Source organism: Schistocerca cancellata, chromosome 7, assembly GCF_023864275.1.
Source record: "Schistocerca cancellata isolate TAMUIC-IGC-003103 chromosome 7, iqSchCanc2.1, whole genome shotgun sequence".
NCBI classification, from domain to species: Eukaryota; Metazoa; Arthropoda; class Insecta; order Orthoptera; family Acrididae; genus Schistocerca; species Schistocerca cancellata.
In genome coordinates, this window is record NC_064632.1 from 46,418,325 (window position 1) to 46,437,125 (window position 18,801).

An 18,801-nucleotide genomic window follows, 5' to 3' on the forward strand; every position below is an offset into this window, starting at 1 on the left:
CCCTACGTAGAGTCGAAAAAGCCTGCCTCAAAAGCAGAAGTCTTTAATTCCATTCTAGCAACACCATACGTGTTTACCGAACAATGCCATGGAGTGATCACGGAAATCTCTACACAAGACAATAACACTTTTTCTACAAATACAGTGCTATTACAAATGATTGAAGCGATTTCATAAATTTACTGTAGCTCCATTCATTGGCATATGGTCACTACACACTACAGATACGTAGAAAAACTCATAAAGTGTTGTTCGGCTGAAGCCGCACTTCAGGTTTCTGCCGCCAGAGCGCTCGAGAGCGCAGTGAGAGAAAATGGCGACAGGAGCCGAGAAAGCGTATGTTGTGCTTGAAATGCACTCACATCAGTCAGTCATAACAGTGCAACGACACTTCAGGACGAAGTTCAACAAAGATCCACCAACTGCTAACTCCATTCGGCGATGGTATGCGCAGTTTAAAGATTCTGGATGCCTCTGTAAGGGGAAATCAACGGGTCGGCCTGCAGTGAGCGAAGAAACGGTTGAACGCGTGCGGGCAAGATTCACGCGTAGCCCGCGGAAGTCGACGAATAAAGCAAGCAGGGAGCTAAACGTACCACAGCCGACGGATTGGAAAATCTTACGGAAGAGGCTTAAGCAGAAGCCTTACCGTTTACAATTGCTACAAGCCCTGACATCCGATGACAAAGTCAAACGCTTTGAATTTTCGGCGCGGTTACAGCAGCTCATGGAAGAGGATGCGTTCAGTGCGAAACTTGTTTTCAGTGATGAAGCAATATTTTTGTTAACAATAATCTGTGTGTAGTCTCCTGCTTTTATCGAACGCGTTCCGGAACTCTAGTTCCACTCCCATGGACTATGTTGACTTTTGTTAGAGCGTTAGATCCGCTTCATTTGTCACGTAAATTTGGGTTCGAAATCATCATCTTCAGTATCGGATGGAAAACTTTTACTTTGGACTTATAATTTTCCACCGATGCAGAAGACGAAAATTTCGTGGCCAAATGAATGAGATTAACTAAAGCATATGTTGGGAATGGAGAAGCAACTCATAAATTTCTTGAACTAAGGTGGGAGAGCAAAAAGAAAGTACTGTGACTTAATGCGGCGTACTAATAACAAAGATATTCCTAACCTGTAAGATACAGTCACGCACAGAGCCTGAGGAAATGTCTGTGAATAGCGTGAAGTCCAACATGTTTTACCTAATTTTTTGGCGATATTTGAAGTTTGTGAGACAGGCTTATAAATCAATCTTTCTCTTAACTATTTTGGCAGTATTTCGTAAACAATGTAGTCATTTAGTGGCTGCTTGGGGTTGTTATCTTGTTTATCTATCCATTACGTGAACATTTTGCGTACTGTAGGCTTTCATCCCTCTTCACTGTATTTCAATGGTTATTGGTGATCTGCAGATTTTGCTATGGCACTCTTCAGTAATTGACAACAAGGAATGAAAGTAAACGTAGTCGTTGCTTATCATACAATAAATTCAGTCTTAACATGCGTCAGTTCGGATTCACACTCTTCATCACTTCACAGTATTATCTTTCATTCTGGTTACTGCCATACTGCAAAATTTTAGATGAAAATTATTAAAGTTTACATGAATTTTCGTATTGCAGAATTAATGTTTCTCACCTTGCACATAATAATTCCAATCCCAAAGAAAGCAGGTGTTGACAGATGTGAAAATCACAGCTGCAAAATACTAACACGAATTCTTTACAGACGAATGGAAAAACTAGTAGAAGCCGACCTCGGGGAAGATCAGTTTGGATTCCGTAGAAATACTGGAACACGTGAGGCAATACTGACCTTACGACTTATCTTAGAAGAAAGATTAAGGAAAGGCAAACCTACGTTTCTAGCATTTGTAGACTTAGAGAAAGCTTTTGACAATGTTGACTAGAATACTCTCTTTCAAATTCTAAAGGTGGCAGGGGTAAAATACAGGGAGCGAAAGGCTATTTACAATTTGTACAGAAACCAGATGGCAGTTACAAGAGTCGAGGGGCATGAAAGGGATGCAGTGGTTGGGAAGGGAGTAAGACAGGGTTGTAGCCTCTCCCCGATGTTATTCAATCTGTATATTGAGCAAGCAGTAAAGGAAACAAAAGAAAAATTCGGAGTAGGTATTAATATCCATGGAGAAGAAATAAAAACGTTGAGGTTCGCCGATGACATTGTAATTCTGTCAGAGAAAGCAAAGGACTTGGAAGAGCAGTTGAACGGAATGGATGGTGTCTTGAAGGGAGGATATAAGATGAACATCAACAAAAGCAAAACGAGGATAATGGAATGTAGTCGAATTAAGTCGGGTGATGTTGAGGGTATTAGATTAGGATATGAGACACTTAAAGTAGTAAAGGAGTTTTGCTATTTGGGGAGCAAAATAACTGATGATGGTCGAAGTAGAGAGGATATAAAATGTAGACTGGCAATGGCAAGGAAAGCGTTTCTGAAGAAGACAAATTTGTTAACATCGAGTATAGATTAAAGTGTCAGGAAGTCATTTCTGAAAGTATTTGTATGGAGTGTAACCATGTATGGAAGTGAAACATGGACGGTAAATAGGTTGGAATAGAAGCTTTCGAAATGTGGTGATACAGAAGAATGCTGAAGATTAAATGGGTACATCACATAACTAATGAGGAAGTATTGAATAGGATTGGGGAGAAGAGAAGTTTGTGGCACAACTTGACCAGAAGAAGGGATCGGTTGGTAGGACAAGTTCTGAGGCATCAAGGGATCACCAATTTAGTATTGGAGGGCAGCGTGGAGGGTAAAAATCGTAGGGGGAGACCAAGAGATGAATACACTAAGCAGATTCAGAAGGATGTAGGTTTCAGTAGTTACTGGGAGATGAAGAAGCTTGCACAGGATAGAGTGGCATGGAGAGCTGCATCAAACCAGTCTCAGGACTGAAGACCACAACAACAACAACAACAACCATGCACACACGATTTTTAAGTTTCAAATGTCAGGCTGTTCACTGAGAAAACAATGAATGGCTTGAAATGGATCTGATCTTTATGTCTGGTGACGCATGGTTTTACGGAATGGTTATGTCAACTCACACAATCCAGGTCAGCGGAGAATCTGCACAGCTTCCACGAAACATCACTGCACGATCAGAAGGTTGGGGTTTGGTGTGCAGTGTCTCCAATCGGTACTATTGGTCCCATCTTCTTTCATCAGACACTATCTTCGGCTCGTTAAATTGCCAACATTTTGAAGCGATTCTGGCAGCATTAACGGAGCAGGAATAGATCGATAGCTACTTCAATCATGATGAAGCAGCTCCCGATACAAACTACCGGAAATTAGAACACCTTTACACAGTCTCACGACTGAAATAGTTGTTAGCAGAGGTGAGTCTGATCGTGGCCCTAGATGGCCACCCAGGTCATCTGATGTGTCAGTGTGCAATTAATTTGCGTGAGGAGCCCTCTAGTCTAAGGTGTATCGCAACAATCCTCATATTTTTCGCCACCCGCAGCACAACATTTCGGATGAGACTGCAGAAATTCCAGCAGTCCAGCTTCGATCCGCAACTTGCTGGCCAGGGCTAAAAAGTGCCAGGAGATGAATGGCGGTCACTTTCAACATCTGCTCTCGTCACGTTAGTACTGTATTTTCTTTCGTCTGCTGTGTTTCTTTGTACTCTGAAACTGTTCTCTGGGCCACTTTTATATGCCCCAGCCTGTATTTCCTTATTTGTGGCTTGTATCACCGGTATAATGATCCGTTGTCCGTCTTTGCTCCGCTTACACAGTGCATTAGACGTATACGTACAGATATTGTGATAATGGATACATTAATATACATTCACTGCAGTGTTTAGTTGTTTTTTTCTCTGTATCTCACGGTCTTCTAAAAAAAGCAGCACATAAATTACTACCTGATGTTTTCTGCACGGCCGAAACTGCACTGTGAAGTGGACTGTGCCTGTCAGTATAGACTGTCCGTTTTGCACCCACGTATCCAAACTTCAATAACTGGCCAGGCGGCCAGGGTAAAATAAAGATTAATGGCTTGTTTGTGGCATATGTATTTGGAGATACTAATCAGTCTAAAAAAACACTACTCGTAATAGCCATAATTATTACCCTGCAAATGAAGTAAATAATGATATAAAGTTGTTCAGTACTTTGGCCTCAGCCATCAGTAGAAATATCTTCACTTATACCCGTAACACCTTGTATACTTTTCTTACCACGTCACGTACTCTAAACGGCACCAGGCGGTATTGAGTCTTGCAGCGGGCAGTGGTCATAATGTTTTTGCTCATTAGAGAGGGTACTTAAGGGTGGTCGCCTTCAAATCAAACACATTTTAGTCAGCATACCTTTACATACGTTACTTGCAATTCCCAAACTAATTCTGGGTATTGTCTTTAGTGTTCCTTTCTAATGAATCACCTACCATTTACCTTAAGCAGTTTCGTGAAACCATGAAAAATCGAAATCAGGATGACCTAATAGTGTTTCGAATCCTAAGGTTGCGGCAAACTTTCGTCACTTATATCTTCCAGCGTGGCGAAAAAACACACCTCCACGAACTGCTTGTCCATTGTCACTGAACTGTAGTAGTTCGATAGTAAAGCGAGCAACTCGTTCATTTTTTGCAGCTGAATATATGGACTGATGTTGCCAGTCTTTATTTATCTCCACGACACGTTTCAAAGGTTTAAACCTCCATCGTTACTTGGATTTACATTTGTTAGTATGACATTTGTGTGTGTACTGTGTTACGATTCTTTGGAGGAACTCGTGGCACTGTCTCGATTGGTCACAGGTTCCTTTCGCTGTCGTAACACATCGCTTACATACTGTCGTACTTCGTACACAAGTATGGCGTTTTGTAAACAAATATGGCCAGTACAAAGTATGACGAGTATACAAGTGTTGTGTTACGACACTGGAGACAGAGTCACAAGTTCCTCCAAGAAATCCTAACACAACACTCACACAAATGTCATACTAACAAATGTAAATCCACCTGATGATGGATGTTTAAACCTTTCCAAGAAATCCTAACACAACACTCACACAAATGAAATGATAATTAAATTGACACCCTAGCTGCAAGCAGGCGTTGATACACTTCATTGGGGACATGTTGAAAATGTGTGCCCCGACCGGGACTCGAACCCGGGATTTCCTGCTTACGTGGCAGACGCTCTATCCATCTGAGCCACCGCGGGCACAGAGGATAGTGCGTCTGCAGGGACTTATCCCTTGCACGCCCCCCGTGAGATCCACATTCCCAACATGTCCACAACACTACATTCGTAGTGCGCCTAATAGATGTTTGCCCATCATACTCATTACTCGTGGCAGATTAATCTACCAAGTCCCGTACGAGTTCGGGCATAGCGTGTGCGTTCGCACAAGAAGGTCAAAGGCCGGGAACCCATATTTTTAACTATATATGACGGTAGTATCTGTTCCCGAAAGAACAGTTACCGTCGATGACCATGCAGCTTTGCTAGAAATGAAATGATAATTAAATTGACACCCAGCTGCAACCAGGCGTTGACCTTCTTGTGCGAACGCACACGCTATGCCCGAACTCGTACGGGACTTGGTAGATTAATCTGCCACGAGTAATGAGTATGATGGGCAAACATCTATTAGGCGCACTACGAATGTAGTGTTGTGGACATGTTGGGAATGTGGATCTCACGGGGGGCGTGCAAGGGATAAGTCCCTGCAGACACACTATCCTCTGTGCCCGCGGTGGCTCAGATGGATAGAGCGTCTGCCATGTAAGCAGGAGATCCCGGGTTCGAGTCCCGGTCGGGGCACACATTTTCAACATGTCCCCAATGAAGTGTATCAACGCCTGCTTGCAGCTAGGGTGTCAATTTAATTATCATTTCATTTCTAGCAAAGCTGCATGGTCATCGACGGTAACTGTTCTTTCGGGAACAGATACTACCGTCATATATAGTTACTCACACAAATGTTATACTAACAAATGTAAATCCACCTGATGATGGATGTTTAAGCCTATGAAACGCGTCGGGGAGATAAATAAACAGTAACTGGTAACAGTAAACTTGTTCTTTCATTTAATGTCAATAACACTCACGGTAAAGACTAACCTAAAATGTTCGCATTTAAAGTTATATGGACTGCGTTAAGAAGTGTATGTCCATAGTGGTGTGTGTGTATGTTTACGGGGGGTGGGGGGGAATCTGTAGCCTAAATTTCATTTCATTTGTGCGTAAGCAAGGGGATATACATCTAGCAGGTTATCTTGTGGAGTTTTATCCATCGGGGACGGCTTGTCTTTATTTTCTTATCTTCTCTACAGTATATTAAAAGAGTTCAATACGAGATAAAAGTAAACGGGTGGAAACTTTCTCAAAATTCTGGAGGCCTGAATTGTTTTTAGAGTGAATTTAATCCTTCAGGATTGAAAATGGCACACGTCTGGAAGAGACAGGTGGCCTTGCCTCGCGAAATCGCTTACTACGCGATCCCACAGCGGCACTCAGCGTGGAATTGCCGCTCGCGGCGGTGTAGCATCTCCGTCAGCCTCTTCCTCCTCCTCTATCCCTCGCCGCACCCAAATCATTCACTCACACCCAAACACACACACACACACACACACACACACACACACAGTCTGTGCCTCACTAACTGAACAGCCCAGAGCTCGTCCCGAAATATTTCGATTTCACCAACGAGGAGGCGATGTGGCTGCAGAAGCCGATGCTTCCCATAAGCGTTTGTCTTCCTTGCGGTTAACCAGCTTGAGACTGGAGCTGTGCTGCAGGTTGCAGAGCGTGTGCCTTTTCTCAATGTCATGCTGTACTAAGTAAGCTAACTTTGTCGTCTTTTGTAATTATTTATTTCATTAGTCGTCAATCTAATATCAAGTCATCTACGGATGTCGATGACCGTTGTTGTCATTTAACGCTCTTTCGTTTAAATCATATATAGATACTCAGTTCATTGTAACAAGCGTCGTGGAGATAATAAACAGTGACTGGTAACAGTAAACTTGTTCTTTCATTCAATGTCAGTAACAGTCACGGTAAAGCCTAACATAAATGTTCACATTTAAAGTTATATGGACTGCGTTAGGAGCTGTATGTTCATAGTGCTGCGTGTGTATGTTTACGGAAGGGGGGGAGAGAGAGAGGGCGGCATAAGTTGTTTGTTTCTCGGCTCGGGAAGTCCTATATTCCACTGTAGCTCTTAGAGAGATTATTCGGTTCTGTGTTTCACTTCGTTTTATGCTCTTTTCTTCGAGATCACTTAACGTTGAAACACCAGGTTATTCTCTCTTTTTTTACGTTTCGAATCAAAGATTATAATGATATCTTTCAAACTTCGTCTGTGATCTCAGAACCGATCTCTAAGTCCATTAACATTTAATTTTGCTTCACTTCTTGTGGGATTAGAAATAAGATTCACAAGAAATTTCAAGATATGTGGAAATAGTTTTAAAAATACCTGACACTGCAGTTACCTTATAGAATATCAATAGGAATATCCAGTGGCGCGATTAAAACACATGTTGGCTTGCGGAATATTAAAAATAATTTAATGGAAAAAATTCTAGCTGAGTTAACGTCGTTATATGCGGATGTCGACTCTCTCTACGAAGGCAACTGCTGCTCTGTAAAATTGGATGTCATACGTAGACTTCACAGTTGTCAGCCACGTAGGTAGTCGATCTTCGGTTGAATAACAGAGATGATAAAGTGACTAGTCGACTTTTGAACTATTCCTACTAATATAATTTTATGATGCGATCGTCATTTCGATAGTTTTTCATTTCAGGCATGTATAACGAATGCAGTGGCACACATTAGCAGTATTGGTTCAAATGGCTCTGAGCACTATGGGACTTAACTTCTGAGGTCATCAGTCCCCTCCAACTTAGAACTACTTAAACCTAACTAACCTAAGGACATCACACACATCCATGCCCAAGGCAGGATTCGAACCTGCGACCGTAGCGGTCGCGCGGTTCCACACTGTAGCGCATAGAACCGGTTGGCCACTCAGGCCGGCATTTGCAGTATTGCAAGACAACAAAATCATACCGATTTCAACTTGTGGCGGCGGAAATAATTATAATGTTGTGGTGTTCAGTCCGAAACCAGGTTTGGTGCAGCTCTCGACGATAGTGTAACCCGTGCAGTTCTCTTCATCTCTGCATAACTACTGCAACCAACAAACATTTGAACCTGTTTATTGTACTCAGGGTGTGGTCTCCCTCTAAAATGTATATTCACCCCCCCCCCTCCTCACACACACACACACACACACACACACACACACACACACACACACACACACACATTTTCCTTCCTAATGACACTGATAATTCCGTGACCCCTCATGACGCGTCCTATCAACAGAGTCTTGCTTTTAGTCAAGTTGTCCCACACATTTCAACTTCATCCAATTCCATTACCCACCACTTCATTAATGACCAGATCAACCGATCTAATGTTCGGATTTCTTCTAGAGCACCACATTTCACCTTTTCTTGTCTATAGTCCTTGTCTTTCACATTTGAATTCTGTGCAAAACTTGACTCCTGATACTTAAATTTTTATTACATGTTAAAATTTCCTCTTTTTGTGAAACTCTTTCTTTGCTGTTGCCATCCTGCATTTTATATATGTTGTGTGATTCTTATTAACGTTTAAATACACGCTGAGCAACGTAGATGACTCAGTGACACGTAATATAATACGAGACACATGGGACCGCAGGTGTCGGGATATACCTCAAACCTGGGTGACAAATGGTGAACATGTGACGTCACTAGGTGACGTAACTCACCGCGCGTGCAGTGGTTAGGCTTATGATCCTAAACTCGCCGGCAGGGGGCAGTGCTTCACATCGCTACACAAAGGTGAAAATTTCGATCAAAATGTGATCTGTTGTAAACGTAGAGGTCACAAAATTTATATGTCCTCAGTAAAACCAAGTAAAAGCTTTTCTTACTTTGTGTTTTTTTTCCTTTTTCCCCTTCCTTTTTCGTTTACATACACTATTCAGGAAAGGAAACGAAGGTCATGTGATGGTAACGAAGAAATTGGGAAGCTTATACTCATTTACTTGTGAAGCAATAAGATAGTTCTCTATTGTACTGTATCTTACAATAAACCACCGGAGACTGTGATACCGGTAAATGAAATGATAAATCGTTCTTCAGTGTAAAGACGTAACTATCTAACACAATGAAAAAATACTGGATAAGACTCGAACCCTCACCCAAACGCACTGAAGTTATGCACTTAGGCCACGAGCCTCACCGACTGAATACTTGACTTGGGTTAAGTTGATCAGGTGCGACAGACCGATAAGCTCAACCGCTGCACATATGACGAGGTCACATGGTCAACATTTGTTGTCAACTTTTGGTGTAGTTACCGACATTTGAGGCTCCACGTGTCTCAAATACTTGTCTCTGCGTCATCTTCGTAGCTTCGTAGGTTTAGAAATGTCATTAAGAATGCTGCACTCTCCGTCAGTTACTTTTGCTGCTCAAACAGTAAAAAACTCATCTACTACTTTCAGTGTTTCATTTCCTAGTCTAATTCCTTTAGCGTCGCCCGACTTGATTCAGCTACAATCCTTATGCTTATTTCACTTTTGTTGATGACCCTCTAATAACCTCTTTTCAAAATGTTGTCCATTCCGTGCTACTGACCTTTCAAGTCTTTCGACGCCTTTGAGAAAATTCAGATGTCATCGTTATCTCTCTCTCTCTCTCTCTCTCTCTCTCTCTCTCTCTCTCTCTCTATGTGTAGGTTTGTGTGTGTGTGTGTGTGTGTGTGTGTTTGTATGTGTGTGTGTGTACACGCGCGCGCGTTTTCGTGTCTGCGCCATTGTGGTAGAAAGAGTACAGTGTTAATGTTAGCAACAGTTTCGGTCATCGAATATGTAATTTGAAGCCATATTGACTGTTAATCAACCGTGACTGTTTCAAAAATGTGAAAAGGTCTTCAAATACCGCTACGAGTCACGAAATTTGTTGACAACTAAATTATTTATTTAGCGACATGTTTCGAGGTGATACCTCATCATCAGGCTATACTGGAATTACAAAAACATTTAACACATGTTTATGCAGATATTAAAGCTTCTTTATATGAATGCTGTGATTATCCGGTAGAGAGAGAGAAGGATAACCTAGTAATAGGAGCTGTTACTTTGTGTATTGGTCTTCTGTTCACATGAAAATTTGTAAAGTAGTCACTCACTTTGTTCTCGTGTCGGAGCAGTTTTCTTGCACTACAAGAACAAAATGAATGACTGTTTTATAAAATTTTCCTTTGTTCTTGTGGCACAAGAAAACTGCTACGACACTAGAACAAAGTGAGTGACTGTTTTACAAAATTTTCTTGTGAGCAGATGACCAATACACAAAGTGACATCGCCTATAACTAGATTATCTTTCTCTCTCCACGGGAAGAACACAGGTGTCATATAAAGGAGCTTTAAATTTGTATAAAATGTATTAAATGTTTTTGTAATGACAATATAGCATATTGATGAAGTATCACCTCGAAACCTGTCGCTAAATAATTTTGTGACTGGTAACGGTATTTGAAAATCTTTTGACATCGAATATGTACATGACTCTCTTAGAGCACCAGTGAGGCGCTCAATAATTCTTCTGACAATTTTAATACAAACAAACTCAGAATGGTGGTTCTTATGAATTACTGTTAAAGATGTAAAACCAGTGCAAAATTTTCTGCATTTAATTTCCCCAGTGAGGACAAAATTACGTGCCTGAACAATGTGAAAGGGATTGCAATGGTTCAGACGACACAAACGACATTTGCGGTTTGACTTTAATACCAGCAGTCACGCTGAACCGCAAATGGGCGATGATGACCGTGTGGTCAACTGTCATTGTGTCAGCTGTTTTGATGACACGGATGGAACCCTGGGAAATCCGAGAGCAATGCGGTATCGCAGCAGAATGTCGCGTATGCTCCCACTGATTCTTTTGATACAAACACTCTCATATTTTAAATATATGCAAAAGAGATGATTGTATGACCTCTCTTCCGATGATTATTGCCCATTAAAGTGTTTTTGTTATTATTCTATGACATCTTTTTCTAAATCTCTTTTCGAGAAATTTATTCCGATGTCTGTATTGTTCGTAATTTTTAAAAAAAATGGTTCAAATGGCTCTGAGCACTAAGGGACTTAACATCTATGGTCATCAGTCCCCTAGAACTTAGAACTACTTAAACCTAACTAACCTAAGGACAGCACACAACACCCAGCCATCACGTCGTAATTTTTATTATTGAATCATATCAGAGAAATTTTCTCACGCTGTAGACAGTGAATTAGAAAAATATCGAAACAATGTAACGTTTCAGAAACCAATAGACATAATACACCTCAAAAGCAACTTATACTGGGCTCAAAATCATAGAATTGGCAGAAAAAAAAACTGCACTCTTTACGATAAGTAGTTGCTAGTCGGAAAATTTAAAAAAAGGTGTCTCACTCACATGGAAATCTTACAAGTTACCGCAGCCGCGTAATGTCATAGCGACTCTTCAAAGTGATGGCAGCCAATGTCAGTGTATGCGTTCCAAGAGAGCGTGACCTTTTGTCCCATTGTCTCAGATATCCCTGCTATATTTTCTACAGCGAGAAAGGCAACTAGGACCCTACCAACCAGTTTCTGCTGTGGTTTGATATAACGCCAGAGAAAAAATTCGATGGTAGTGGCACCCATTAATCGAGCAGGCCATGGGGACGACCACCTTTCCAACCCAACTATGCGAGTGTGACTTGTTCAGGCGCTCACGGACATTAATATGGAAGTATAATTGTGCATTGTAGTGTTGACACCCCATCCTCTTATTTTCCAACGTTCATGTGGCAGCATACCTCACATGCATGACCCAAATGGGTGGTCGCTTTATCTTGCTCAGTTGCAACTAGCAAGTTGCTGGTGATATGGCACTAGATTAGCGCATGGATTTCGGCTTTTCCGTATATTGTAGTTGTTGAGAACACCCTCGCATGGGAATGAGACTTAGTTCTAAAATAATTTTAATAGTAACAAGTTAGTCACTGCAGACCTTCAGTGAATTTTTCAGTGGCAGAAGTAAGCCCAGAGTTCAAAATCATCAGGCTTCACTGATTGCACAAATGGTTTGTGACGGAAGACTTTTATATCACCAGTAGTCTCGTCTTCTTATTTTTCTCCGCGTAAACATCACGGGGAAGTTTACTGGTGCTTCTTGATGAATCTTCTTTCTCATTATGCAGTTCAGTCCCCTTAAATTCCGTTGTGAGAACAAGTTTCCACGGCTTTTGTAACTTAAGTGACCCAGTTTCTGATAAGTTTCTGTCTACAGCGCTCAGTTTATTCCTTTTATGACGCCTACTGTTGCGAAACTTTTCTCTGTGCCATCGCCTGGCTTTCCAGAGACAATACACGCTGCTGTGCCACACATTAATTGCACGTCTACAAGTAACTGTAACAAGTAATGTTCCATTATGTACAGATAGTATAGGCACCTACCAGTGACAGGCACGGTGGATTGACCAAAGACTATCGTATACCGTTTTTCTCGCGAGTGCCAGCACAGTCGATGTGGAAGGTAGGTAACCCGAAAGTCTCATGGGTACGGCACAGCGTCGTATTGTAGATAACTAACATTGATGAAACCAAAGTTTCTATCACGTTTACTATCATCAGTAGACCCAGAAGAAGGCCACTGTCATTGTGGCCAAAAGTTTGGTTCCGCGAGTGATTGTTTCTTGCAATATGACCGGCATCATTCCCAGATTATTAACTGACTGACCGCAGAATCCTACGCAGTTATACGAAAGATTGTCGTTTGTGATGAAACAGAGGCAGTTTACAAAGATAGGAGGAGTTTCTAAACATGTTGCGAATTTCTGGTCGTTTGGAAAGAATTTTCAAATGGCTCTGAGCACTATGGGACTTAACATCTATGGTCATCAGCCCCCTAGAACTTAGAACTACTTAAACCTAACTAACCTAAGGACATCACACAACAACCAACTCATCACGAGGCAGAAAAAATTCCTGACCCCGCCGGGAATCGAACCCGGGAACCCCGGCGCGGGAAGCGAGAACGCTACCCCGCGGACACGAGCTGCGGAGCGGAAAGAATTTTATTTATTCATGATACTCTAGTCTCGTAACAACTGTACAAAACGATAACAGCCAGTTTGCATGAGTGTTATCTCTTTCAAAATGGTCAAAAGAGTAACTCTTAGAAAGAACAGGAGTGCAGCGTAATCGACCGTGGTAGATGGTTCTAAACAAGCGTCGAGTACTCGAACAATATCAGGCTAAAGAATTTAGAAAATTACTTCCGTAATTGTGCCTGAAGCGACAGATCCTTGCTCTTAAGGCGACCATTCCACCACATATTACTGATCCCCAGCAACAAACTACTCAGAAAATATACGCTTCCAACATATACACATTCCCTTTTACGTCATCTTCGGTTCAACAAAACAGTCAAATGTCACACTCTAGGACGGCGCGGACGACACATTCATAAATATTGGGCTATTCCTGAATCTTCCATGGTTTTATCGCTCGTGCAGATAGCCAGCAACTAATAAGTCGGAGAGCCGGTCTTCTCCTAAGCTCGTCGGAATACGTGACAGAATCTAATTCGAATGCAACATTGTTTGCAAACGATAACAAAATTCAAATTTTCTTTCCTGTTTGTACGGCATCAGTCTTTCCATTGACTGGATGCCGATCCTACTCTCTCCAAACATTCCGTTCATCTTAAACACGATTATCTGGTTTATAAACTGTAGTCCGTGTCATTGAGCGACGTTGCCCGTCACTATTGTCATCTTTAAGGGAAATGGATAGGTTAAAGTTAGATATAGTGGGAATTAGTGAAGTTCGGTGGCAGGAGGAACAAGACTTTTGGTCACGTGAATACAGGGTTATAAACACAAGCAGTTATAAGAGTCGAGGGACATGAACGGGAAGCAGTGGTTGGGAAGGGAGTAAGACAGGGTTGTAGCCTCTCCCAGATGTTATTCAGTCTGTATATTGAGCAAGCAGTAAAGGAAACAAAAGAAAAATTCGGAGTAGGTATTAAAATCCATGGAGAAGAAATAAAAACTTTGAGGTTCGCCGATGACATTGTAATTCTGTCAGAGACAGCAAAGGACTTGGAAGAGCAGTTGAACGGAATGGACGGTGTCTTGAATGGAGGATATAAGATGAACATCAACAAAAGCAAAACGAGGATATTGGAATGTAGTCGAATAAAGTCGGGTGGTGCTGAGGGAATTAGATTAGGAAATGAGACACTTAAAGTAGTAAAGGAGTTTTGCTATTTGGGGAGCAAAATAACTGATGATGGTCGAAGTAGAGAGGATATAAAATGTAGACTGGCAAGGGCAAGGAAAGCGTACTGAAGAAGAGAAATTTGTTAACATCGAGTATAGGTTTAAGTGTCAGGAAGTCATTTCTGAAAGTATTTGTATGGAGTATAGCCATGTATGGAAGTGAAACATGGACGGTAAATAGTTTGGACAAGAAGAGAATAGAAGCTTTCGAAATGTGGTGCTACAGAAGAATGCTGAAAATTAGATGGGTAGATCACATAACTAATGAGGAAGTATTGAATAGGATTGGGGAGAAGAGAAGTTTGTGGCACAACTTGACCAGAAGAAGGGATCGGTTGGTAGGACATGTTCTGAGGCATCAAGGGATCACCAATTTAGTATTGGAGGGCAGCGTGGAGGGTAAAAATCGTAGGGGGAGACCAAGAGATGAATACACTAAGCAGATTCAGAAGGGTGTAGGTTGCAGTAGGTACTGGGAGATGAAGAAGCTTGCACAGGATAGAGTAGCATGGAGAGCTGCATCAAACCAGTCTCAGGACTGAAGACCACAACAACAACATATGGGAGATCCAGAGCACTACTATTTCATTTTTAGTTTATATCTGCCTCTTTGCCTTTCCTCACTCTCGGTTCCTTTCAGCGCTACGTTAACTATTCCTGGATGACTAGGCAAATTAGCGACAACTTGGCCTTTCATCTGGTAAAGCTATTCTTTCCACAATCAGTCCTTGTAGTAGCTACCTGTTTTGTACTTTCAACCTGCTACTTCATTTTTAATGTCGCACTGCACAACCATAATCAGATAAATCCAGTTTTAATCTTTCTCGCTTTTCCAACAATCCTCTTCTCACTCGTATATATTATTTCCAATTCCTGAGAGGATAGGCGCTGACGGGTGTGAATATTATTGCATTATCTGTATAATAAGTTATGGTTAGAAATTACTGACGCGAATTATTTACAAGAATGGACAGCCGGTAAATCCACCCTCGGCGAAGATCAGTTTGAATTCCGGAAAAACCCAAGTTTACAGAATTTGTAGATTAAGAGAAAGCCTTTGACAGTGTTGACATTTTGAAGATAGCAAGGATAAAATACAAAGGGGGAAATGTTGTTTACAACTTGTACAGAAATCAGAGTGTACTTACAAAAGTCGAAGGTAATGAAAGGGAAGCGGTGATTGAGCAGGCTGTGTAGCCTGTCCCTGAAACCTCAATGAATACATTGAGCAAGCAGTAAAGGAAATGAAGGAGAAAATTGGAAAGGGAATTGAAAGTTTAAGAAGAAGAAAGAAAAACCTTACCGTTTTCGAAGACATTGGCAGCCCGTCAGGGTGCACTTGGCAGAATAATTTAATGGAATGGGTAATGCTTGAAAAGAGGTTTAAACAAGAAGGTAATAGAAACTTTTGAAATGTGGTGCTATAGAAGAGTGCTGGAGGATAGAATGCGTAGATCGAGTAACAGATGACGTAGAACTGAATGTAATTGGGGGGGGGGGGAAACGTAATTCATGGCACGACTTCACTAAAAGTAGGGACAGATTGATTAGACACATCGTGAGAGATCAAGGAAACACAAATTTGTCATTGGAGGGAAGAGTAGGGAGTTAAAAATTGTAGCAGGAAATCGAGAAATGAATACAGTAAGCAGGTTACAGTAATTATTCGGAGATTCTGTTGGTTTAACATTATAGATTAACATGGATAGCTGCAGGAAACAAGTCTTTAGACTTAGCAACAGGATAGTATCAATAAGAACAACTTTACCTCATAGTGGAAGCAAATAATGAGCGCTAATTGATTTCTATATTGCATTTGATCAAATATTGTGTTGCAAGTTTTTGTTACTTACACAGTCTTATACTATAGCATTAAGAGTGTAATGGACGTTAAATGTACAGCACATCTTCTTAAATAATGAGCGCTAATTGATTTCTATATTGCATTTGATCAAATATTGTGTTGCAAGTTTTTGTTACTTACACAGTCGTATACTATAGCATTAAGAGTGTAATGGACGTTAAATGTACAGCACATCTTGTTCTTAAATAGTAAGTTTTTAAAGCATCAGGCAATAAGACAGCTAATTGGTGCTAATATGGTTAAACAGTTACACTACTCTGTAAGAAACCTAATGAGTTTGAACATTCCTTGCGTGAAATCATTTAACAGAATCTTGAAAAATTACAGTGGGTTCAAATGGCTCTAAGCACTATAGGACTTAACATCTGAGGTCATCAGTGCCCTAGACTTAGAACTACTTAAACCTAACTAACCTAAGGGCATCACACACATCCTTGCCCGAGGCAGGATTCGAACCTGCGACCGTAGTAGCAGCGCGGTTCTGGACTGAAGTGCCTAGAACCGCTCGGCCACAGCGGGCGGCAATTACAGTGGGGTAAGATTCTGTGAGTTTCAGGTTTATATTACAAAAAGTATCTAACGACCTCGTTTAAGCTATGCGAGTGTTTGTGTTGTCAATTAAAAGGCAATCTCTTTCTCTTCCTGGCTATACAGCTCTTGCAGGGCCTAGTCTCGCTCTAGAACATCAGTCAGTTTGTCCATGTCCGGTGTCTTCCGTCTCCATTCTCTGACACCAGTAATTTTTAGATCTTGTTGTCACCAAAGTATCAAAGTCTTCCTCTGCTTCTTCGGCCCACTTGGGTTTGAAGCAGTCATATTTTCGTTGGCTACTCGTGCTGCATGTCAAAAACATGGCCGATCCATTTCAGGTGGCTTATTCAAATCAAATGGCTCTGAGCACTATGGGACTTAACATCTGAGGTCATCAGTCCCCTAGAACTTAGAACCACTTAAACCTAACTGACCTAAGGACATCACACACATCCATGCCCGAGGCAGGATTCGAACCTGCGACCGCAGCGGTCGGTCGGCTCCAGACTGAAGCGCCTAGAACCGCTCGGCCACACAGGCCGGTCAGGTGGCTTATTTTAATGAACTTCATGATTTCAAGATCTTTATATAATCAGTGAAGTTAAATGTTATATCGCCTATGCCAGGCTCTATCTTCATTACTTGCGCCATAGATTTTGCCCAACATCCTTCTTTCAAAACATCCTATTAGCTCTTCATACTGCTGTGGTAGTGTCCAGGTTTCTGAGCCATATGTTAGTACTGGGCCTGTTAAAATTTTGTACAGTTGATATTTTTTTCTTCTGGGCAGATATCTGAACTTAAATTGTGGGGCCAGTCTGTAATACCATTTTTTAGCTAAGTGAATACGCCGCCTTATTTCCATACTAATGTTTTCTGGGATGTCAGAAGTGTTCCCAGATAGACAAATTCACTAACAGATTCTATTTACGCCTAGTCAGTTTCTAATTTTGTATCTAGTTCTGGTCGTATTATTCTCATGGATTTGGTTTTGTTGATGTTCACTTACTGTCCCACTTCCATTCCTGCTGCCACCAGTGCCCTATATGTTTCTTTGGGAGCAAGTTCTGTTCTTGCCGTAATATCCACATCATCTGCATAGGCCATATGCTGCACCAGTCTATTGTTTTTTTGTGCTTGTTGAGTTGATTTTATCTGTTATTATTACCTTCTCTAGTGCTGTGTCAAAAAGAATACATGAGAGAGCATCCCCATCGCTCAGTCCACAGTTTGTTTCAAAACTTGGTGTTAAATTCCCGGGTTCCGTATTTTACAGACTACTTTCCTCACAGTGAAACTTACGAGGCGTATTAAGTGTCGTGGTGTGCCAAGTCCATTCATTGTTTGAATGAGCTTATTTCTTTTTGTGGTATCATATGCTGCTTTAAAATCAACAAGTATGTGATGTGTTTCTACTCGTATTTCGTATTCCCTAGCTTTTTCCGATATCTGACTCAGATTGGATGTTTGGTCGATAGTTGATTTGCCAGATCTAAAACCTATCTGATATCTCCCAACTGCTTCTTCTGCAAAAGGCTTTACACGGGTACAAAGCATGGAGGAGAATATTTTATGTGAGGTGTTCAATAATATAATTCCCTTGTAGTTTGTACGTTCCAGGATGTCCCTTTTCATATCCCCTGCCTTATGTGTAGCAAATATTACGCCAATATTCCAGTCTACTGGGATAGCTTTTAGCGTCCAGTTATCTGAGAGCATGGCATGCATAGGTCTAACTAGATGTTCTCTACCACATTTAATAAGCTCAGGTGGCAGTGCGCTCGAATTTATTTCACTCCTGCCTCCCCCGCAACTTCGTAACTTTTGACACAGTTACGCGTAAGTGCTGTGACGCGCAGCACTAACTTTATTAGCACGTAACTAGGTAGAAAAATTGGAATTAATCTACTAGTGTAACTCGGCAGTATTACAGAGCGCAATATATCACTGCTGTCGTAGAGGGCACAAAGGCTCCACAACAAGCCCCCTGACAATTACAAAACAGCGGAGCAGGTGTAGCGTCGCGGAGAATTA

The 18,801-nt window shown here is 41.4% G+C and overlaps 2 non-coding genes across 2 annotated transcripts; one reads left to right on the plus strand and one right to left on the minus strand.

Annotated features, from left to right (window-relative positions):
- Nucleotides 1-5,135: 5,135 nt before the first annotated feature.
- Trnat-cgu (transfer RNA threonine (anticodon CGU)) lies at nt 5,136-5,210 on the minus strand. The gene has a single exon. It is a non-coding gene; the product is annotated as a tRNA-Thr (tRNA).
- Nucleotides 5,211-5,737: 527 nt separating this feature from the next.
- Nucleotides 5,738-5,812, plus strand: Trnat-ugu (transfer RNA threonine (anticodon UGU)). Its single transcript has one exon. It is a non-coding gene; the product is annotated as a tRNA-Thr (tRNA).
- Nucleotides 5,813-18,801: the final 12,989 nt, after the last annotated feature.